The sequence below is a fragment of the Vulpes lagopus genome, chromosome 11 (genome assembly GCF_018345385.1).
Source record: "Vulpes lagopus strain Blue_001 chromosome 11, ASM1834538v1, whole genome shotgun sequence".
Taxonomy (NCBI): Eukaryota; Metazoa; Chordata; class Mammalia; order Carnivora; family Canidae; genus Vulpes; species Vulpes lagopus.
In genome coordinates this window covers 25787311-25803664 of record NC_054834.1, presented here as the reverse complement: position 1 = coordinate 25803664, position 16354 = coordinate 25787311, and the positions used below count along the sequence as shown (strand labels likewise).

The window sequence follows — 16354 nt, the reverse complement described above, 5'->3', positions numbered from 1 at the left end:
AAGGATATATTCAACATGCAAATGGGAAAAATATGCAGCCAAGAATATTTTATCTAGCAAGACTTTTATTCAAAATAGAAGGAGAGAGAGTTTCCCAGACATAAAGAAAAACTAAAGGAGTTTATGACCACCAAACAAGCCCTGTGTGAAATATTAAAGGGGACTCTTTGATTGGGTGAAAAAAGACTAAAAGCAACAAAGACTACAAAGGGAAAGAGAATATCATCAGAAACACCAAGGTAACAGAATGGCACTAAATTCATATCTATCAATAATCACTTTGAATGTAAATGGACTAAAACTCCAATAAAAATCATAGAACATTAGAATAGATTTAAAAAAAAAAAGACCCATCTATATGCTGCCCACAAGAGACTCGTTTTAGACCTAAAGACACCTGCAGATTGAAAGTGAGGGGATGGAGAACGAGCTATCATTCTAATGGACACAGAAAGAAAGCCCCAGAATTGCCATACTTTTATCAGACGAACTAGATTTTAAACCAAAGATTGTAACAAGAGATGAAGAAGGGAATTTTATCATACTTAAGGGTATTACCCATCAAGAAGTTCTAACAATTGTAAATATTTATGCCCCCAAATTGGGAGCACCCAAATATATAAATCAGTTAATAAGAAACATAAAGAAATTCATTGATAATACTATAATAATAGTAGAGGAATTTAACATCTCACAGCAGTGAACAGATTATCTAAGCAGAAAATCTAGAAGGAAACAGTGGGTTTGAATGACACACTGGACCAGATGGACCTAACAGATACAGAAAGATCAAGATCATACCATGCATATTTGCAGACCACAACACTATGAAACTCAGAGTCAACCACAAGAAAAAAATTGGAAAGACCTCAAATACATGGAGACTAAAGACCATCCTGCTAAAGTTGATTGGTTAACCAGGAAATTAAGGAAGAAATTAAAATATACATGGAAGCAAATGAAAATGAAAACACAATAGTATAAAACTATTGAGATGCAGTAAAGGCAGTCCTAAGAGGGAAGTATATTGCAATACAGGCCTACCTCAAGAAGCAGGAAAAGCTTCAAATACACAACCTAACCTTACACTTAAAGGAGTTAGAAAGGAACAACAAAGAATGTATAATGCCAGCAGAAGAAGGACATAATAAAGATTAGAGCAGAAATAAATGGTATAGAAACAAACAAACAAAAACAGATCAACAAAACTAAGAACTGATACCTTGAAAGAACTAATAAAGCAAATAAACCCCTAGCTAGCCTTATCAAAAACAAAAAATAAAGGAACAAAATAAGTAACATCATGAAAGAAAGAGGAGTGATCACAACCAACATCACAGAAATACAATTATAAGAGAATATTATGAAAAATTATATGCCAAGAAAATGGGCAATCTGGAACAAATGGACAAATTCTCAGAAAAGTACACACTACCAAAAGCGAAACAAGAGGAAATAGAAAAACTGAACAGACCCCATAATCAGCAAAGAAATTGAATCAGTAATCAGAAATCTCCCAACAAACAAATGTCCAGGGCCAGATGGCTTCCCAGGAGAATTCTACTATTAAAAGAGAGTTAATACCTATTCTTCTCAAAATGTTTCAAAAAAAGAGAAATGGAAGGAAAACTTCCACACTCATTCTATGAGGCCAGCATTACCTTGGTTTCAAAACCAAACACCTCACTAAAAAGGAGAATTACAGGCCAACCTCCCCGATGACCATGCATGCAAAATTTTCAACAAGATACTAGTAAATTGGATCCTAGAGTGCATTAAAAGAATTATTCACCAGGATCAAGTGGCATTTATTCCTGGGCTGCAGAGATGGTTCAAAATCTGCAAATCAATCAACATGATATGCCACATCAATAAAAGAAAGGGTAAGAACCATATGATCCCCTCAATAGATGCAGAAATACCATTTGACAAAATACAGCATCCTTTCTTGCAAAAAAAAAAAACAAAAACAAATCCAAAACCCTCAATAATGTAGGGATATATGGAACATACCACAACATCACAAAAGCCATATTCAAAAGACCCACAGCTAATATAATTCTCAATGAGGAACAACTGAAAGCTTTTCCTCTATGGTCAGAAACAAGACAGGGACATCCACTCTCACCTGTACTATTTAATATAATACTGAAAGTCTTAGGCTCAGTATTCAGGCAACAAAACAAAATAAAAGGAATACAAATGGGCAAGAAGTCAAACTTTCACTATTTGTGGAGAACATGCTCAATGTAGAAAGTCTGAAAGACTCCACCAAAATATTGCTAGAACTAATATATTAATTCAGCAAAGTCACAGGATATAAAATCAATGTACAGAAATCTGTTGCATTTCTACACACCAACAATGAAGCAGTAGAAAAAGAAATTAGGTAATTGATTCCATTACTTCCATTAAAACTATACCAAAAACCGTAAGATATCTAGGAATAGACCTAGCCAAAGAAGTAAAATATCTGTACACTGAAACCATAGAACACTTATGAAAGAAATTGAAGATTACACAAATAAATGGGGGGGAAAATTCCATAGTCACAGATTGGATAAACAAATATTGTTAAAGTGCCCATACTACCCAAATCGATCTACACACTTAATGCAACCATCAGCATTTTTCACAGACCTGAGAGAGTCCTAAAATTTGTATGAAAATCATAACCTGAATAGCCAACACAACCCTGAAAAAGAAAAACTAAAGCTGATCATGATTCTGGACTTCAAACTATATTACAATGGTGTGAACATCAAGACAGTGTGGTGCTAGCAGAAAAACAGACACGTAAATCAATGGAACAGAATGAAAACCCAAAAATGGACACAGAACTCTATGATCAACTAATCTTTGACTAAGCTGGAAAGAATATCCATTGGGAAAAAGACAGTCTATTCCCAAATGGTGTTGGGAAAACTGGCAGCAACATACAGAAGAATGAAAGTGGACCACTGTCTTACACTGTGCACAAAAATATTCAAAATGGATAAAAAACCTAAATGCAAGATAGGAAACCATCAAAATTCTAGAGGAGAACACAGGCACCAACCACGTGGACCTCAACCTGTAGCAACTTCTTGCTATCTACGTTGCCAGATGTAAGAGAAACAAAGGAACAAAGGAACTATTGTAACTTCATCAAGATAAAAAGCTTCTGGGCAGCCAGGGTGGCTCAGGGGTTTAGCCCAGGTTTAGCCTTCAGCCCAGGGCCTGGAGACCCGGGATGGAGTCCCACGTCGGGCTCCCTGCATGGAGCCTGCTTCTCCCTCTGCCTGTGTCTCTGCCTCTCTCTCTCTCTCTCTCTCTCTCTCTCTCTCTCTCTCTCTCTCTCTCTGTGTGTGTGTGTCTCTCATGAATAAATAAATAAAATATTAATTTAAAAAAAAGATAAAAATCTTCTGTAAAGTGAAGGAAACAAACAAAACTAAAAGGCAACCTACAGAAGGAAGAAGATATTTGCAAATGACATCTGATAAAAGGTTAGTATCCAAAATCTATAAAGAACTAAATCAAACTCCACACCAAAAAAAAAGTATTAGTTGACCATAGAGTTGAGGGCCCATTTCTGGGTTCTCTATCCTGTTCCATTGATCTATGGGTCTGTTTTTGTGCCAGTACCACACTGTCTTGATAACCACAGCTTTGTAGTACAACTTGAAATCTGGCATTGTGATGCCCCTGACTCTGGTTTTCTTTTTCAATATTCCCCTGGGTAGTCGAGGTCTTTTCTGATTCCATACAAATCTTAAGATGATTTGTTCCAACTCTCTAAAAAAAGTCCATAGTATTTTGATAGGGATTCCACTGAACGTGTACATTGCCCTGGGTGGCATAGACATCTTCACAATATTAATTCTTCCAATCCATGAGCATGGAATAGTTTTCCTTCTCTTTGTGTCTTCTTCAATTTCTTTCAGAAATGTTCTGTAGTTTTTAGGGTATAGATCCTTTATCTCGTTGTTTAGGTTTATTCCTAGGTATCTTATGCTTTTGGGTGCAATTGTAAATGGGATTGACTCCTTAATTTCTCTTTCTTCAGTCTCATTGTTAGTGTATAGAAATGCCACTGACTTCTGGGCATTGATTTTGTATCCTGCCACACTGCCAAATTGCTGTATGAGTTCTAGCAATCTTGGGGTAGAGTCTTTGGGTTTTCTATGTACAGTATCATTCACTCATATGGGGAATATAAAAAATAGTGGAAGGGATCATAAGAGAAAGGAGAGAAAATGAGTGGGAAAAATCAGAGAAGGAGACAAAACATGAGAGACTCCTAACTCTGGGAAAATAACAAGGAGTGGTGGAAGGGGAGGGGGTGGGGGGATTGGGTGACTGGGTGATGGGAACTGAGGGAGGCACTTGACAGGATGAGCACTGAGTATTATACTATATGTTGGCAAATCAAACTCCAATAAAAGAATATACAAAAAAAAATCTTTCATAGAAAAAAGAAAAAACACCAAAAAACCCCCAAATAATCCAGTTAAGAAATGGGCACAAGACATGAATAGACACTTTTCCAAAAAAGACATGTGAAAATATGCTCAACATCACTCATCATCAGGGAAATACACATCAAAACCATGATGACAGACCACCCCACAAATGTCAGAATGGTTAAAATTAACAACACAGGAAACAGATGTTGGTGAGGCTGCAGAGAAAGGGGAACATTCTTACAGTTGGTAGGAATGCAAGCTGGTGCAGCCACTCCGGGAAACAGGATGGAGGTTCCTCAAAAAGTTAAAAATAAAGCGACCCTATGAGCCAGCAATTGCACTACTAGGTATTTACTCAAAGGATACAAAAACACAGATTGAAAGGGGCACATGCACCCCCAATGTTTATAGCAACATTATCAACAATAGCCAAACTATGTAAAGCGCCCGGATATCCAATGACAGATGAATGGGTAAAGAAGATGTGACATATATAAACAATGGAATATTATTCAGCCATTAAAAAGGATGAAATGCTGCCATTAGAAATGACATGGGTAGAACTTGAGGGTATTATGCTAAGTGACATAGGGCAGTGAGAAAAAGACAAATATTATTTCACTTGTGTGTAGAATTTAAGAAACAAAACAGATGAACATTTGGGAAGGGGGAAAAAAGAGAGAGGGAGGCACCGTAAGAGACTCTTAACAATAGAGAATAAATTGAAGGATGATGAAGAAGGTGGAAAGGGGATGGGTGTTAAGGAGACCACCTGTGATGAGCACTGGCTATTATTTGTAAGTGATGAATCACTGAGGTCTAATCCTGGAACCAGTATTACACTATATATTAGCTAACTAGAATTTAGCTAAAAATTTGAAAAAAAAATCCTAATAAATAAGTAAATTGTCAGGCATACTATTTATCTCCTTCCCACTCTGTCTTGCTGTGATTTGGTTGTGTTCATTCATTTGGAACATATTCCTCTGTCTCCTCACTTTGTCTAACTCTGTTTCTGTGTGTCAGGAAAGTTAGCTACGTCTCCATCCCTTGACCGTACTGACCTTATGAAGAAGAGGTCCTATGTTGACCTTCAGTGCAGTGTCCCCTGTTCATCAGAACGTGGCCCGTTGGAGTGTCTCATATGTGGCCTGCATGGGCCCTCCTGTGGTGACTGAGCTGCTGGCCCTTAGTCCCCTCATCTGCAATGACTCTCACTGCCTGTTGTGGGCAGGCTTTGTTCCCTGTGGCATCAGTGGGCCAGTCTGGGCTTCAGTTGTGTCAGACCAAGCATTTGCCAGAGATGAAGCAGCACCAACCTAGGGCACATTCCCTGTGTTGCCCCCTGAGAAGCTGTCCGTGGTGGGAGGGCCCTGCAGTCAGACCAGCTTTCAGCCACCAGCCCACATCTGGGGCCACAGTAAGAATGTTCTGTGAGGTTATTTTCCCCACACCCAGGGCAGGACTCCCTTTGGAGTGGTGTGGCCCCTGTCAGAGCTGCTCGCACACCCCAGCCTTGTGGCATCTCTTTGGGGCTCCCAACAAGAGCGTGATGGAGGGCAGATGCGCGGAGGAGCATGGGGCTGGGAACCGCGGTGTTAGCAGGGTTCACACAGGCACGCTCTCAGAGGGGAGAGCACCCCAATGGGGTGCAGGCAGCTTGTCCTCTCGTGTCTGTAAAAACCCGAGTGTAAATTTCTGCCGGTCACTGATCAGCAGCAGAACAGGCACCTCAACTCCTGACCAGTGGCTTGTTAGAAATCCATGTAGACACCTAGGACAAGGATTGACCCCGATGTCAGGTGAGCATGCGAGACGGGGTCAAGGTGTCACAAGACAAGGACACATGAAGACAAAAGCACACAAGCAAAGAAAGGAATAGATGAATATTTTGAAAAATTGAGAGAAAGGAGGAGGGCAGTGAGAAGAATGTTGCAAGGAAGAGAGACATTAGCCCAGCATCTGCGGAAGCCACACCCACATCCATCAGAGGGGAGCTTCTAGTCACTAAGGATAGAAATCCACCTTATTGGGCTGAAACCACACAGGGAAGGTATTGCCTGATGGAACTGGAAAGCTCAGGGTCGTGGGGGCTCCAGGACCTTCTGTGAGTCTGTGTGTCTGCCTTTGCTTTTCTGGTGCTATGGTTTTGCTGTTACTTCTGTTTCAGTTTCAGTGAAGGATGATGACAAATGAAAATTTTAATTGTGGACAGCATGCAGCTTTCCAGCCGCCCAGGGAGGAAGGTGGGGGCCATCACGGGCCATGGGGGCCCTCGCCGGCTCTAACAGGTGCAGCAGAGCCTGTGACACCACATGAACGAAGGTCCTCCTGAGAAAGTCTTCCAACAACTTCTCAGAGAGGCTGGCCTGAAGATCCCAGGAGCCTGGTGCACATGGAGCATCCAGGGAGCCACGTCTGAATGCTCACGTCCATACCTGCCCTGCCTCCCATGAGGCGTGCAGCATTTCAGAAGGAAATGGTTAAGAAACTTGATTTGAAGCAAATCATGAAAATTAATCTTTTTTGTAGCATTCTTCACAAGTTTGACTACTTTGTCATTTTCTCTTAAAAACATAAAATGAAGTAACCACTTGAGGTTTTGATGTATGCATACATGGTGACATGATGACCACAACCAAGCCAATTAACATGGCCAACATTTCATATCAGGAACTTCTCCTTCTCTTTCTTTTCTTTTTCTTTCTTCCGGTAAGAACACTCAGGGTCTAACCTCTGGGCGAATGTCATGTGTATAATTTCTCTGCCTTCTTGCAGGCAGGCTTCGTCCTCGGGCTTGCTTCTCTGGTGCTGAGAAATGGATTGTACTTGTTTCAGGCTTCAAACCCTGACTTGTCATCCAGGACAAGAGAGAGCATCTCTTTCCCCTCCATTGACCACAGCAATAAGGCTTCAGGTGACCTCTGCCACTTGGACCAGTGCCTGACCTGGAACCATCACTCTGTGTGGTATAAATGGCATCTGTCTGGTGATTGGTCTGACCTCGAGGTTACCTGTCCATCCTTCAGCCTGTCTCATTGTCAAGGATGCTTTCTCCTGATGGCCCCCGGGTGATCAGAGCCCAGGGATACCCATGAGGGTGGAGCCAACCAACCAAAATCCACATGGTGACGTTACAAGGGTGACAAGATGGACTTGAAGTTAGAGAAATGGTCAAGTAGTCTGATCCAGGCAGAAAGATTGGAAGATTGCAGAAGTTCTCATAATTTTCTCTCCCAATTCCCATATTTTCATCTTTGCCACCTCTGCTATCTCAACATTATTTTCCAGAAATGTCCACATGTACAGAGCTGGGAGCAAGCATGTGGTCCCTCTGGACATTCTCCAGCCTTGGGCCCTACTCTCAGCCCTAAAAAAAAAAAAAAAAAAAAAAGGTAGAACTAAGTCTAATTAGTTCCTTTATTTCCCTTTCCCTGAGTTCAATCCAAATAAGTTGCTGCATTAACTGGATAGAAACAATAATGGAAACCATTATCAGATCAGAGAAACAAACTTTTCAAGCTCCTAAAGCAGTGATGGCCTTTCCTCCCCACTACTTGACACTCAGATTGTCCCTGCTGCATGATCAGAGCTTGAGAATGGTTTGTTGAGTTAATTAATGAAACGAACTTCTAGCCAGGGATGTCTCCACTCACACGGTGATGGGAGTCATCAGTCACCAAGGGGTCATTTCATTATTTATGGATTCTGTGCTGATCGGCCTACCTGTGGACATTGATTTGTAACCACCAGATGCATGTTCTTACTGCTATTCATGGGCACTTGGTGTGTCTGACATGTGTCACCCACCATACCTACTCCCAGGTGAGGCTGACCCAGGTGCTACTCTATGTACCTGTGTTAATTCCCACGTGGTAAATACATGTCTTATTCACAGTTCCTTTGGTGCCACACTTTCTGAATTTATGTGCTCTTCCTAGGTGATACCACTGTTTAGAACAACCCCAAAGCCTAGAGCTGCAGGGCTGACTGGAGTTCCTAAGCAGATGATAGTAGCATGCACCTCATGACAAAATGCCTGTGTAGATAAGGCTTGTTCAGGCTTTTTCAGGCCCCTGATGCAGAGCTGTGGGCCCTGAGTTCAGTGGCAATGAGATAACAATGCAGCAAATTCAGGAAAAAGGACAGGACAGTCATGACGTCTATGTGGAGACACTCCAGGAAGTGTTAGAGTAACATTAAGACGCTACAATGACTCCACAAGAAAGGGGGAAAGGGACCTATGTTCATGGATTCATGAGATGAACCCCCCAGCTGATTTTGCTAAAATGCAAATTCTGATTCAGCGAGCATCAGCTGAGGGCAAGACCTTATATTTCTAACAAGCCCCAGGGTGACATCTCTGCTGCTGTCCCTGAGACCCACAACCAGCAAGGGCCACCATCCGGCCTTTCTCTTTTAATTCAGAATACTCAAGGAACAAGCCCAGTCCAGTAGATTTGCATAGTTAAATAATAGAAATCTTCACAGGAAATCCGATTTCTTCTAGGGGCCTGGAGGTGTCAACAGGAACAGGGAAAGTGTGAAAATCATCGGCCAAGTGAGACTTCTACAAGAAGAGCACCAAACATCTCAACTACTACAAATATGCCAGGAAGCAAAAGAAAAGAAAAACCTATGAATTTGTCATGAATTCAACACATATTTTTATTGAGCACATATTCCATGCAGGTGAGACTCCTTGCTAAGAATATAAATATTTAAAAGACATGGACTTTGCTTTCAAGAATCCTTAGAAGAGAAAGGGGACCAAGTGAGGGTAAAAAAGGCTGGGGGTCAGGAATAGATAAACTGGTGGAAGTTCTCACCAGGCAGAGACTGCTTTCACATCTGAATCAGGAGGGCTCACTGGAAGAAGTGACATTTCATGCCAGTACACCTGGAGGTGGCTGGGACCTCATTTTGTACTGAGTTAAATTTTGATATTTAAGTTCCAGAACCAAGTCAGAACACAAATCGCACTAAATTACATTTAGCTTACATGGATAATATATCATTAAGCAGCACTGAAAGACAAAGTTGTGCACAGGGAGTGGCCAGGACATCAGTGCTGAGCTGGGTTTTGGTCCTGGGGCCTGGGCGGCTGGAATTCTGCTCCAAAGGGAAGTCCGAGCACTGAGGTCTCCAGTGGGCTTTCCTGGAGGAACAAGGAGGAAGCCCTCTACAGCAGGTGGAGGGGGAGCTGCAGGGGGAACGGCACGGGCAGCAGGATGGCTGAGGACACATGGAAAGGTGGGGAGACACATGGGAAAGAGCAGGAAGGGGGCTCCAGAATCTCACCAGCGCTTCCAGAGCCACCACGCCAGGCCTGCCAGGAGCACCAGGGGCACGATCACCACCAGGAAGACCAAGCCCATGGAGTGGGGCTGCTCTGTGGGGTTGGGCACAGAGGGTGTCATTTCCTGTCCACCCCGGGTTGAACTGTACTCCTTGGTCCTCTAAAACCTCCCCATCCTCCCACATCTGCAGGACCCTCACCCTCAGTTCTTCCGTTTCTTGAATTATTAATTTTAAGTCCTTTTTGGTCTGCAGTCCTTAGATTCCCAAATATTTCATCAGGCTCCCCAACTCTGCTGAAAGACCACCTGCCCCCTTTTCCCACGTGGGCCCCAGCCCTTCCTCACCCCAGGAGAGGACCATGTCCTGGCCTCCTAGACTGCTGTGTCTCACCTGGCAGGACAGGCCAGCTGCCTCCTTGGCTTTCACATCCAAGGACACCTGAAGGTACCACATCCCATCAGCATGAGGCAGGATGTCGCCTCGCTGGGTGCCCCACTGCTCCTGCTTGCCCTGCATCCACGTCACCCACACAGGCTTAGGGTAGAAGCCAGAGACATGGCATGCCAGCCATAGATGGCCAGACCGGGGCCGGGGGCCAGCGGACAGCCAGGCCTTGGGCCGCACTGTGGAGACAGGACAGGGATTCACAGACTGAGGGGAGGTCCTCACATCACCTTAGACAGACACACCTTTCCACCTCTTGAAGCCTATCACTATCATCCCCCTCCCTCTTGACTCTCTTATCCTGAATTTGAGGGCACAGTGCAGATTTCTGAGCACAGGATGCAGAAAGCTTGGAGAGAGGAAGCAGGACTGATCTTGTCGATGGAGATCCGCCATCCCTACATGGAGAAGACTGAACAGCAACAGGGGGCAGGAGTCATTGAGGAACTTGTGTACTATTTCATGGGAAACATGGTCCTGGTTGAATAGGCTGCAGACCTTCTGAGCCCTACTTCCTCCCTCTGGAGATGGCCTCCATGAGGTGTTCTGGAAGCTCAGGAGATCAGATCCCTGATAAGCCAACTGCAGGAAGCCTGCTGATGCTTCTCCAAAGTGGGAATCACAGCCTAATACCAGCTGAACCTGAAAGGGATCTGGGGAAGAGATATGTGAGTGATAGGACATTGGGAGTGAAGGAGATGACATGAGACGAGTGGAAGCCATGGATGGTGGAAGCAGAGGGAGAAGTTTGGGGGATTGGAAAGAATGGAGCACAGTTTGGCTTGAGGGGAGCCTCAGACAAAAGGGAAGTGGTGGTCGCTGGAGGAGGAGGGAGATGTGAATGATTGAGGAAGGAGCAAATCTTGGAGAAGAGCCACGAAGCTTGTGGGCAAAGAATAGGGAAGGGCTCATGGGGAAAGCTGGGGAAAAACAATCTAGGGTAAAGGGAGTGCAGTGGGCGGGAGGGGTGGGTAGAGGGAACATGTAGACAAACATTGGTGATAGGACTCAATGGGGAGGAAAGTACAGTTCAAGAAGTCAGTCACAGAGCGAGGGAGCAGAGATGCCTGGTTGGAGGCCAGGGAAAGGGGTGGTCACAGGAGACACTAGTGGGACAGGAGAGCCCAGCCTGTGGCCAATGAGAGGAGCGGGACGGAGCAGAAGATGGGAAGTTTTTCAACAATCGGGGTCTGGCTCCACGCTCTGCTCAGATGAGTGTGAACCTTTATTGGCAGAGAGACATGAGGTTCAGAGTCCAGTGGAGCTCACTTCCTAGAGGAAGAAGCAACTCAAGGAGACACACACGCACCTGCCACCTGCCACCCAAGCCCAAGGGAACAGAACTCACATTCAAGTTGCCATCGACTAACATGGTTGTGATGTGTTGAAATAGTTCTAATGGTGTATGTGTAGAATAAGTTCTCACTTTCATCAGCTCCTCGTTGCTGAAGTTGCCGTTGGACCAAGGCTGCAGGAAAATGATAGCACCAGTCTTGGGGTCCCTGCCGTGAGTCTGCAGCTCATCCAGCCAAGCTGAGCCTTGAATTTTGTGTCCAGGAACGGCTGTAAAAGGATGTGGTCAGGATGATCCGGAGGAGATTGGCTCCTGGAAGACTGTGGGAAAAGGACAGACTGAGGAAGAGGAGGACATTGGGAAGGAGAGGGAATGGAGACTAAGATTCCAGGGACGGGACCCAAAATCTGGAGAACAGAGAAGCCATAGGCGTCTCAGGAGACACGCGCTGCCCCAGAGCCTGAGCCTTGTGCCCATCCTTCAGGAAAGCACAGGGCCCTGGGGCCGGGGATGCTCAGGGAGGAAGCAGGCTGACTCTCTCATCCTCAGGTATGTGTGGAAACACATGCCACAAGCACACACACGCACACACAGACATGCACGCCCATATGCATATACAAACACAAATATACAAACATGCATACTCCCAGTTCCTCACATGCACAAACACACAGATGCACAAAAGCACTTAAAAACATACACATACACACATACACACTCATATACACAACTGAAGCCACTGGGCAGGACCGGAGCTCTCACCATCTTCGCTGTCACCCCTGGGAGGAGAACCACCAACAGCACAAGTTGCAGGAACAGCATTGTGTTTGCAGATGTTCTTTCTCTTGCAAAGTCGCTCTTTGATGTCTGTCCTCACACACAGACCCCCTCCCAGCCCCTCTCCTCTGACTTTCTCTCCACACACAACCCTTCCCTGAGTCTCTACCACAATGCAAATGTGCTCCTCCCTCAGCCCTGGACACCTACTCAGTCTCACTTCCCCTCCTGCTCTGCCTCCCCTCTGGCCTCCAGCTTCTCCCTTCCAGCTTCTTCCAGTGTCCATCCCGCCCCCACCCCCTGATTCAGATGCTACAGACCAAGTCCTGTGTGGCCTGGAAAACTGGCCCCACCTCTCAGCCCTTTCTTCTCACCCAGACAATAACCCAGGAAAACACCCAGCTCCCAGCACCAGCCCTGGACCTGCTGTCCCTCTGTCCCTCCTGCCCTGTGACACCCCCCCCCCAGGTATTTCCTTCCCCGTCCCACCCCCACCCCAGCTCCTTCACATCTCTGACTTCTTGTGGTAAAAAACAAAATCAACCACGTAAATTTCAAGATCTATTGGTTTTATTAAGTGATTCAAATACCCACCAATTGCTTCGATGTGGATGGACCTGGAAGGTATGATGCTGAGTGAAATAAGTCAATTGGAGAAGGACAAACATTATATGGTCTCATTCACTTGGGGAATATAAGAAATAGTGAAAGGGAATAAAGGGGAAAGGAGTAAAAATGAGTGGGAAATATCAGAAAGGGAGATAGAACATGAGAGACTCCTAACTCTGGGAAACGAACTAGGGGTGGTAGAAGGGGAGGTGGGCGGGGGTGACTGGGTGATGGGCACTGAGGGGGGCACTTGATGGGATGAGCACTGGGTGTCATTCTATATGTTGGCAAATTGAACACCAATAAAAAATAATTTTACAAAAAGAAAAAAGAAAAAAAAAAGCACAAATATAGGGCAGCCTCCCACCTGGAAGGTGCAGGGGAGCTCTGAGCAGTGGTACAAGAGGTTTTCATAGGAAGTTGACGAAAGAAGAGAAAAGAATGTTTCAGGGAAAGTCACTTTCCTTTAACTGGCAGAGCAGGAGGTCTTATCATACAGATGACCTCCCCTCCTCGGCGGGGTGAAGAGCACCCATGCGACAGAGAACCTCCTTGGTGCAAGCTAGGGAATTCCTGACTGATGGTGAAGAATTACATCTCTGGATCGGTGGCCATCACAGAGACCACAGGACATTGAGTCATCTGAAGAGTTCCCCCTCCATCTGACTCACATTAATATATATTCACTCACCACCAGCCACTTAGCACCTGCCTGGCCCCAAGCACTGTGCTGCCCTCGTGAAGGTACGGTGTGCACAGGGCAGGCACTGTATTCAAGGAGTTTTTAGTCTACTTGGGAAGAAGAACCAAGAACTCTCCATTTTGGTGTGTTAAGTTAGTTTTTTTCTTGTTTGGTTGGGTTTTTTTTTTTTTAATTCTACTATAGTTAACATACTGTATTGTATTAGTATCAGGTGTACAATACAGTGATTCAGCAGTTCTAGACATTACTCAGTGCTCCTCAACCTAAGTGCACTTCTAATCCCCTTCACTTGTTTCCCCCATCTCCCCACTTACCTCCCTCTGGGAACCAGCAATGTGTTCTCTATGGGTAAGAGTCTGTTTTTTCCTGGTTCATTTTGTTGGTTTCTTGCATTCCACATATGAGTGAAATCATACGGTATTTGTCTTTCTCTGACTATTTCCCTTCCCATGATATTCTATAGCTCCGTCCACATTGTTGCAAATGGCAAGGTTGTAGTCATATTTATGGCTGAATAATATTCTATTGTGTGTACATACCACATCTTTTTTTTTTTTTGGTATTCATCTATTGTTGGACACTTGACTGCTAAAGTAAACATCAGGGTGAATGTTTCTTTTCATTTTAGTGTTTTCATATTCTTTGGGTAAATATCTAATAATACAAAAAATATATCCATCAGCAAAATTGTGGGATCGTATGGCAATTCTGGTTTTTTTTTGGGGGGGGGGGTTTTTTGGTTTTTTGGTTTTTTTTGAGGAATCCCCATAGTGTTTTCCATAGTGGCTGCACCAGTTTGCATTCCCACCAACAGTGTAAGAGTGTTCTTTTTTCTCAACATCATATCCAAAACTTGTTTCTTGTGTGTTTTTTTAAATTTTTAAACCAGTGTGGCAGGTGTGAGGTGATATCTCATTGTGGTTTTGATTTGCATTTCCTTGATGATGAGTGATGTTGAGCGTCTTTTCATCTGTGTGTTGGACACCTGCATGTCTTCTTTGGAGAAATGTCTATTCATGTCTTCTGTCCATTTTTTAAATTAGAATGTTTGGTCTCTTAGGTGTTGTGTTGTAGCAGTTCTTTCTGCTACCCAGTCTGGCACGAACTATGAACCTAAGGACCTGACTTCTGTTTCTCCACAAAATGTCATGTCCCTCTGCGAGGCAGAGAATGGGAATGCAGGGACCATTAGGGAGCTTGTCCCCTTTCCAAATTCCGATCTGTCTCAGATAGAAACAAATCTTGGTTCCTTTAGCCAAGATCCTTCCCACTTCACTAAGGAATTCAAACACCTCACAACGTTTTTTATCTCATCTGGCAGGACATTCATATCATCCTTACATGTGTTGCCCTCATGAGGGAAAAACCATATCTGGTCTTTGATTCAGAGCTGGGCTGATGGGGCCCACACTCATTCCCACAACTGCCCTGGTGGGGGCATAGGGGACCCAAATGCTGAACTTAGATGGCATTATCAGAAAGATGACTCTTGTAAAATTATTCAAGATTACATGAAATCTTGCCTAGTTGAGAGTATGCAAAAAGCAGTCACAAAATCTGTAAATTATGTAAAGAAATAACCCAAGGCCAAAGTGAAAATTCCATGTTATTTCATTTTTGCTTAGCAAAGGCCATGAGGAAATACAGAAACCTAGATCCTGAGGTCCAAGATGTAATGGCAATATGAGCAATGCGTTTTATTAGCTAAGCCTCCCATGATGAAAGGCAAACCTTCAGAAACTGGATCAAAGACTTCAGACCCATGTCCCTGTATTTCTGGATATGGCCTTCAAGGTCTTCAATAACTGAAAAGTAGACTCAAGGGCTGAAAGGGAACAGAGACAAGGGCCAGGACCAAAGTATGGCTGCAGCTATCGCCAGCTCCCTGCCTTTCTCTGAGTCCACCCAGAGGCAAAAGCCATTAAAGGTCCAAGCCACTAAGTCTCCCCATGTCCCAGGAGGACGTCTAAGGCTGCATTGTTTTTTTGCCAATCAGGGCATCTGACCCAGTAGTGTCTACTGCCCCCTCCATCAGGGCCTTGTCTGCTGTGCAAATAACCAGGGCGCTGGAAATGAAAATGCCCCTTCTTCCCATGTGCAGGAAGGCCATCCCAGGCCCAAAAGATCTAAGTCCAGGCCATCACAAGTTATCAATGCGCTCACACCAAGGCTACTCTGGGCAACCCCATAGTTCTATATCTTGATTATGAGGAGCCCAAAGGAGCAGAGGAGAATGATCTCCTCTCCTTTGACTGACAGAGCCCAATACTGTGCAGGCTCCCATATTCTCCATCACTACAGTGGAGCCTCGGCTAATGCTGGGTGTAGCGTGAGACAAAATTGAATTTCTACTATATTCGGGAGCCACTTAGTCTGCTCATATAAAATACACAGGCATCACCCTCCCATCCTTGGACCTCGTCACCCTCATAGACGAGCATCCAAGGAAGGGACCTTTCATTCCCCTTTCATTTGATCTTAGCTTAACCGTACTTTTACCCACTCCTTTCTTGTTTACCTGATTGCCCAACTCCATTACGTGGAAAGGACATAATGACAAAGGTACAAACTAACCTTTGCATTTCTGAGATTGACCTCCTTCTGCTGGCATTTTTGTCCTCTGAGCCCTCCGGCAAGTAGAGCTGCAAGCCAGATGGAGATCTCTGCTTGTCCCAAAGGAGACTCAGGTGATGCACACCCAGAGGTCTAGAGGCCCATGCATCAGGCCCATTGCCAATTTGCACTCTCTTGCATTCAATCATTCTAAAATGTTAAAAT

At 44.4% G+C, this 16354-nt stretch overlaps 1 pseudogene; it reads right to left on the bottom strand.

Moving 5' to 3' along the window:
• Window positions 1-9138: 9138 nt before the first annotated feature.
• On the bottom strand, window positions 9139-12309 carry LOC121471803 (annotated as a pseudogene).
• Between the last annotated feature and the right edge of the window lie 4045 nt (window positions 12310-16354).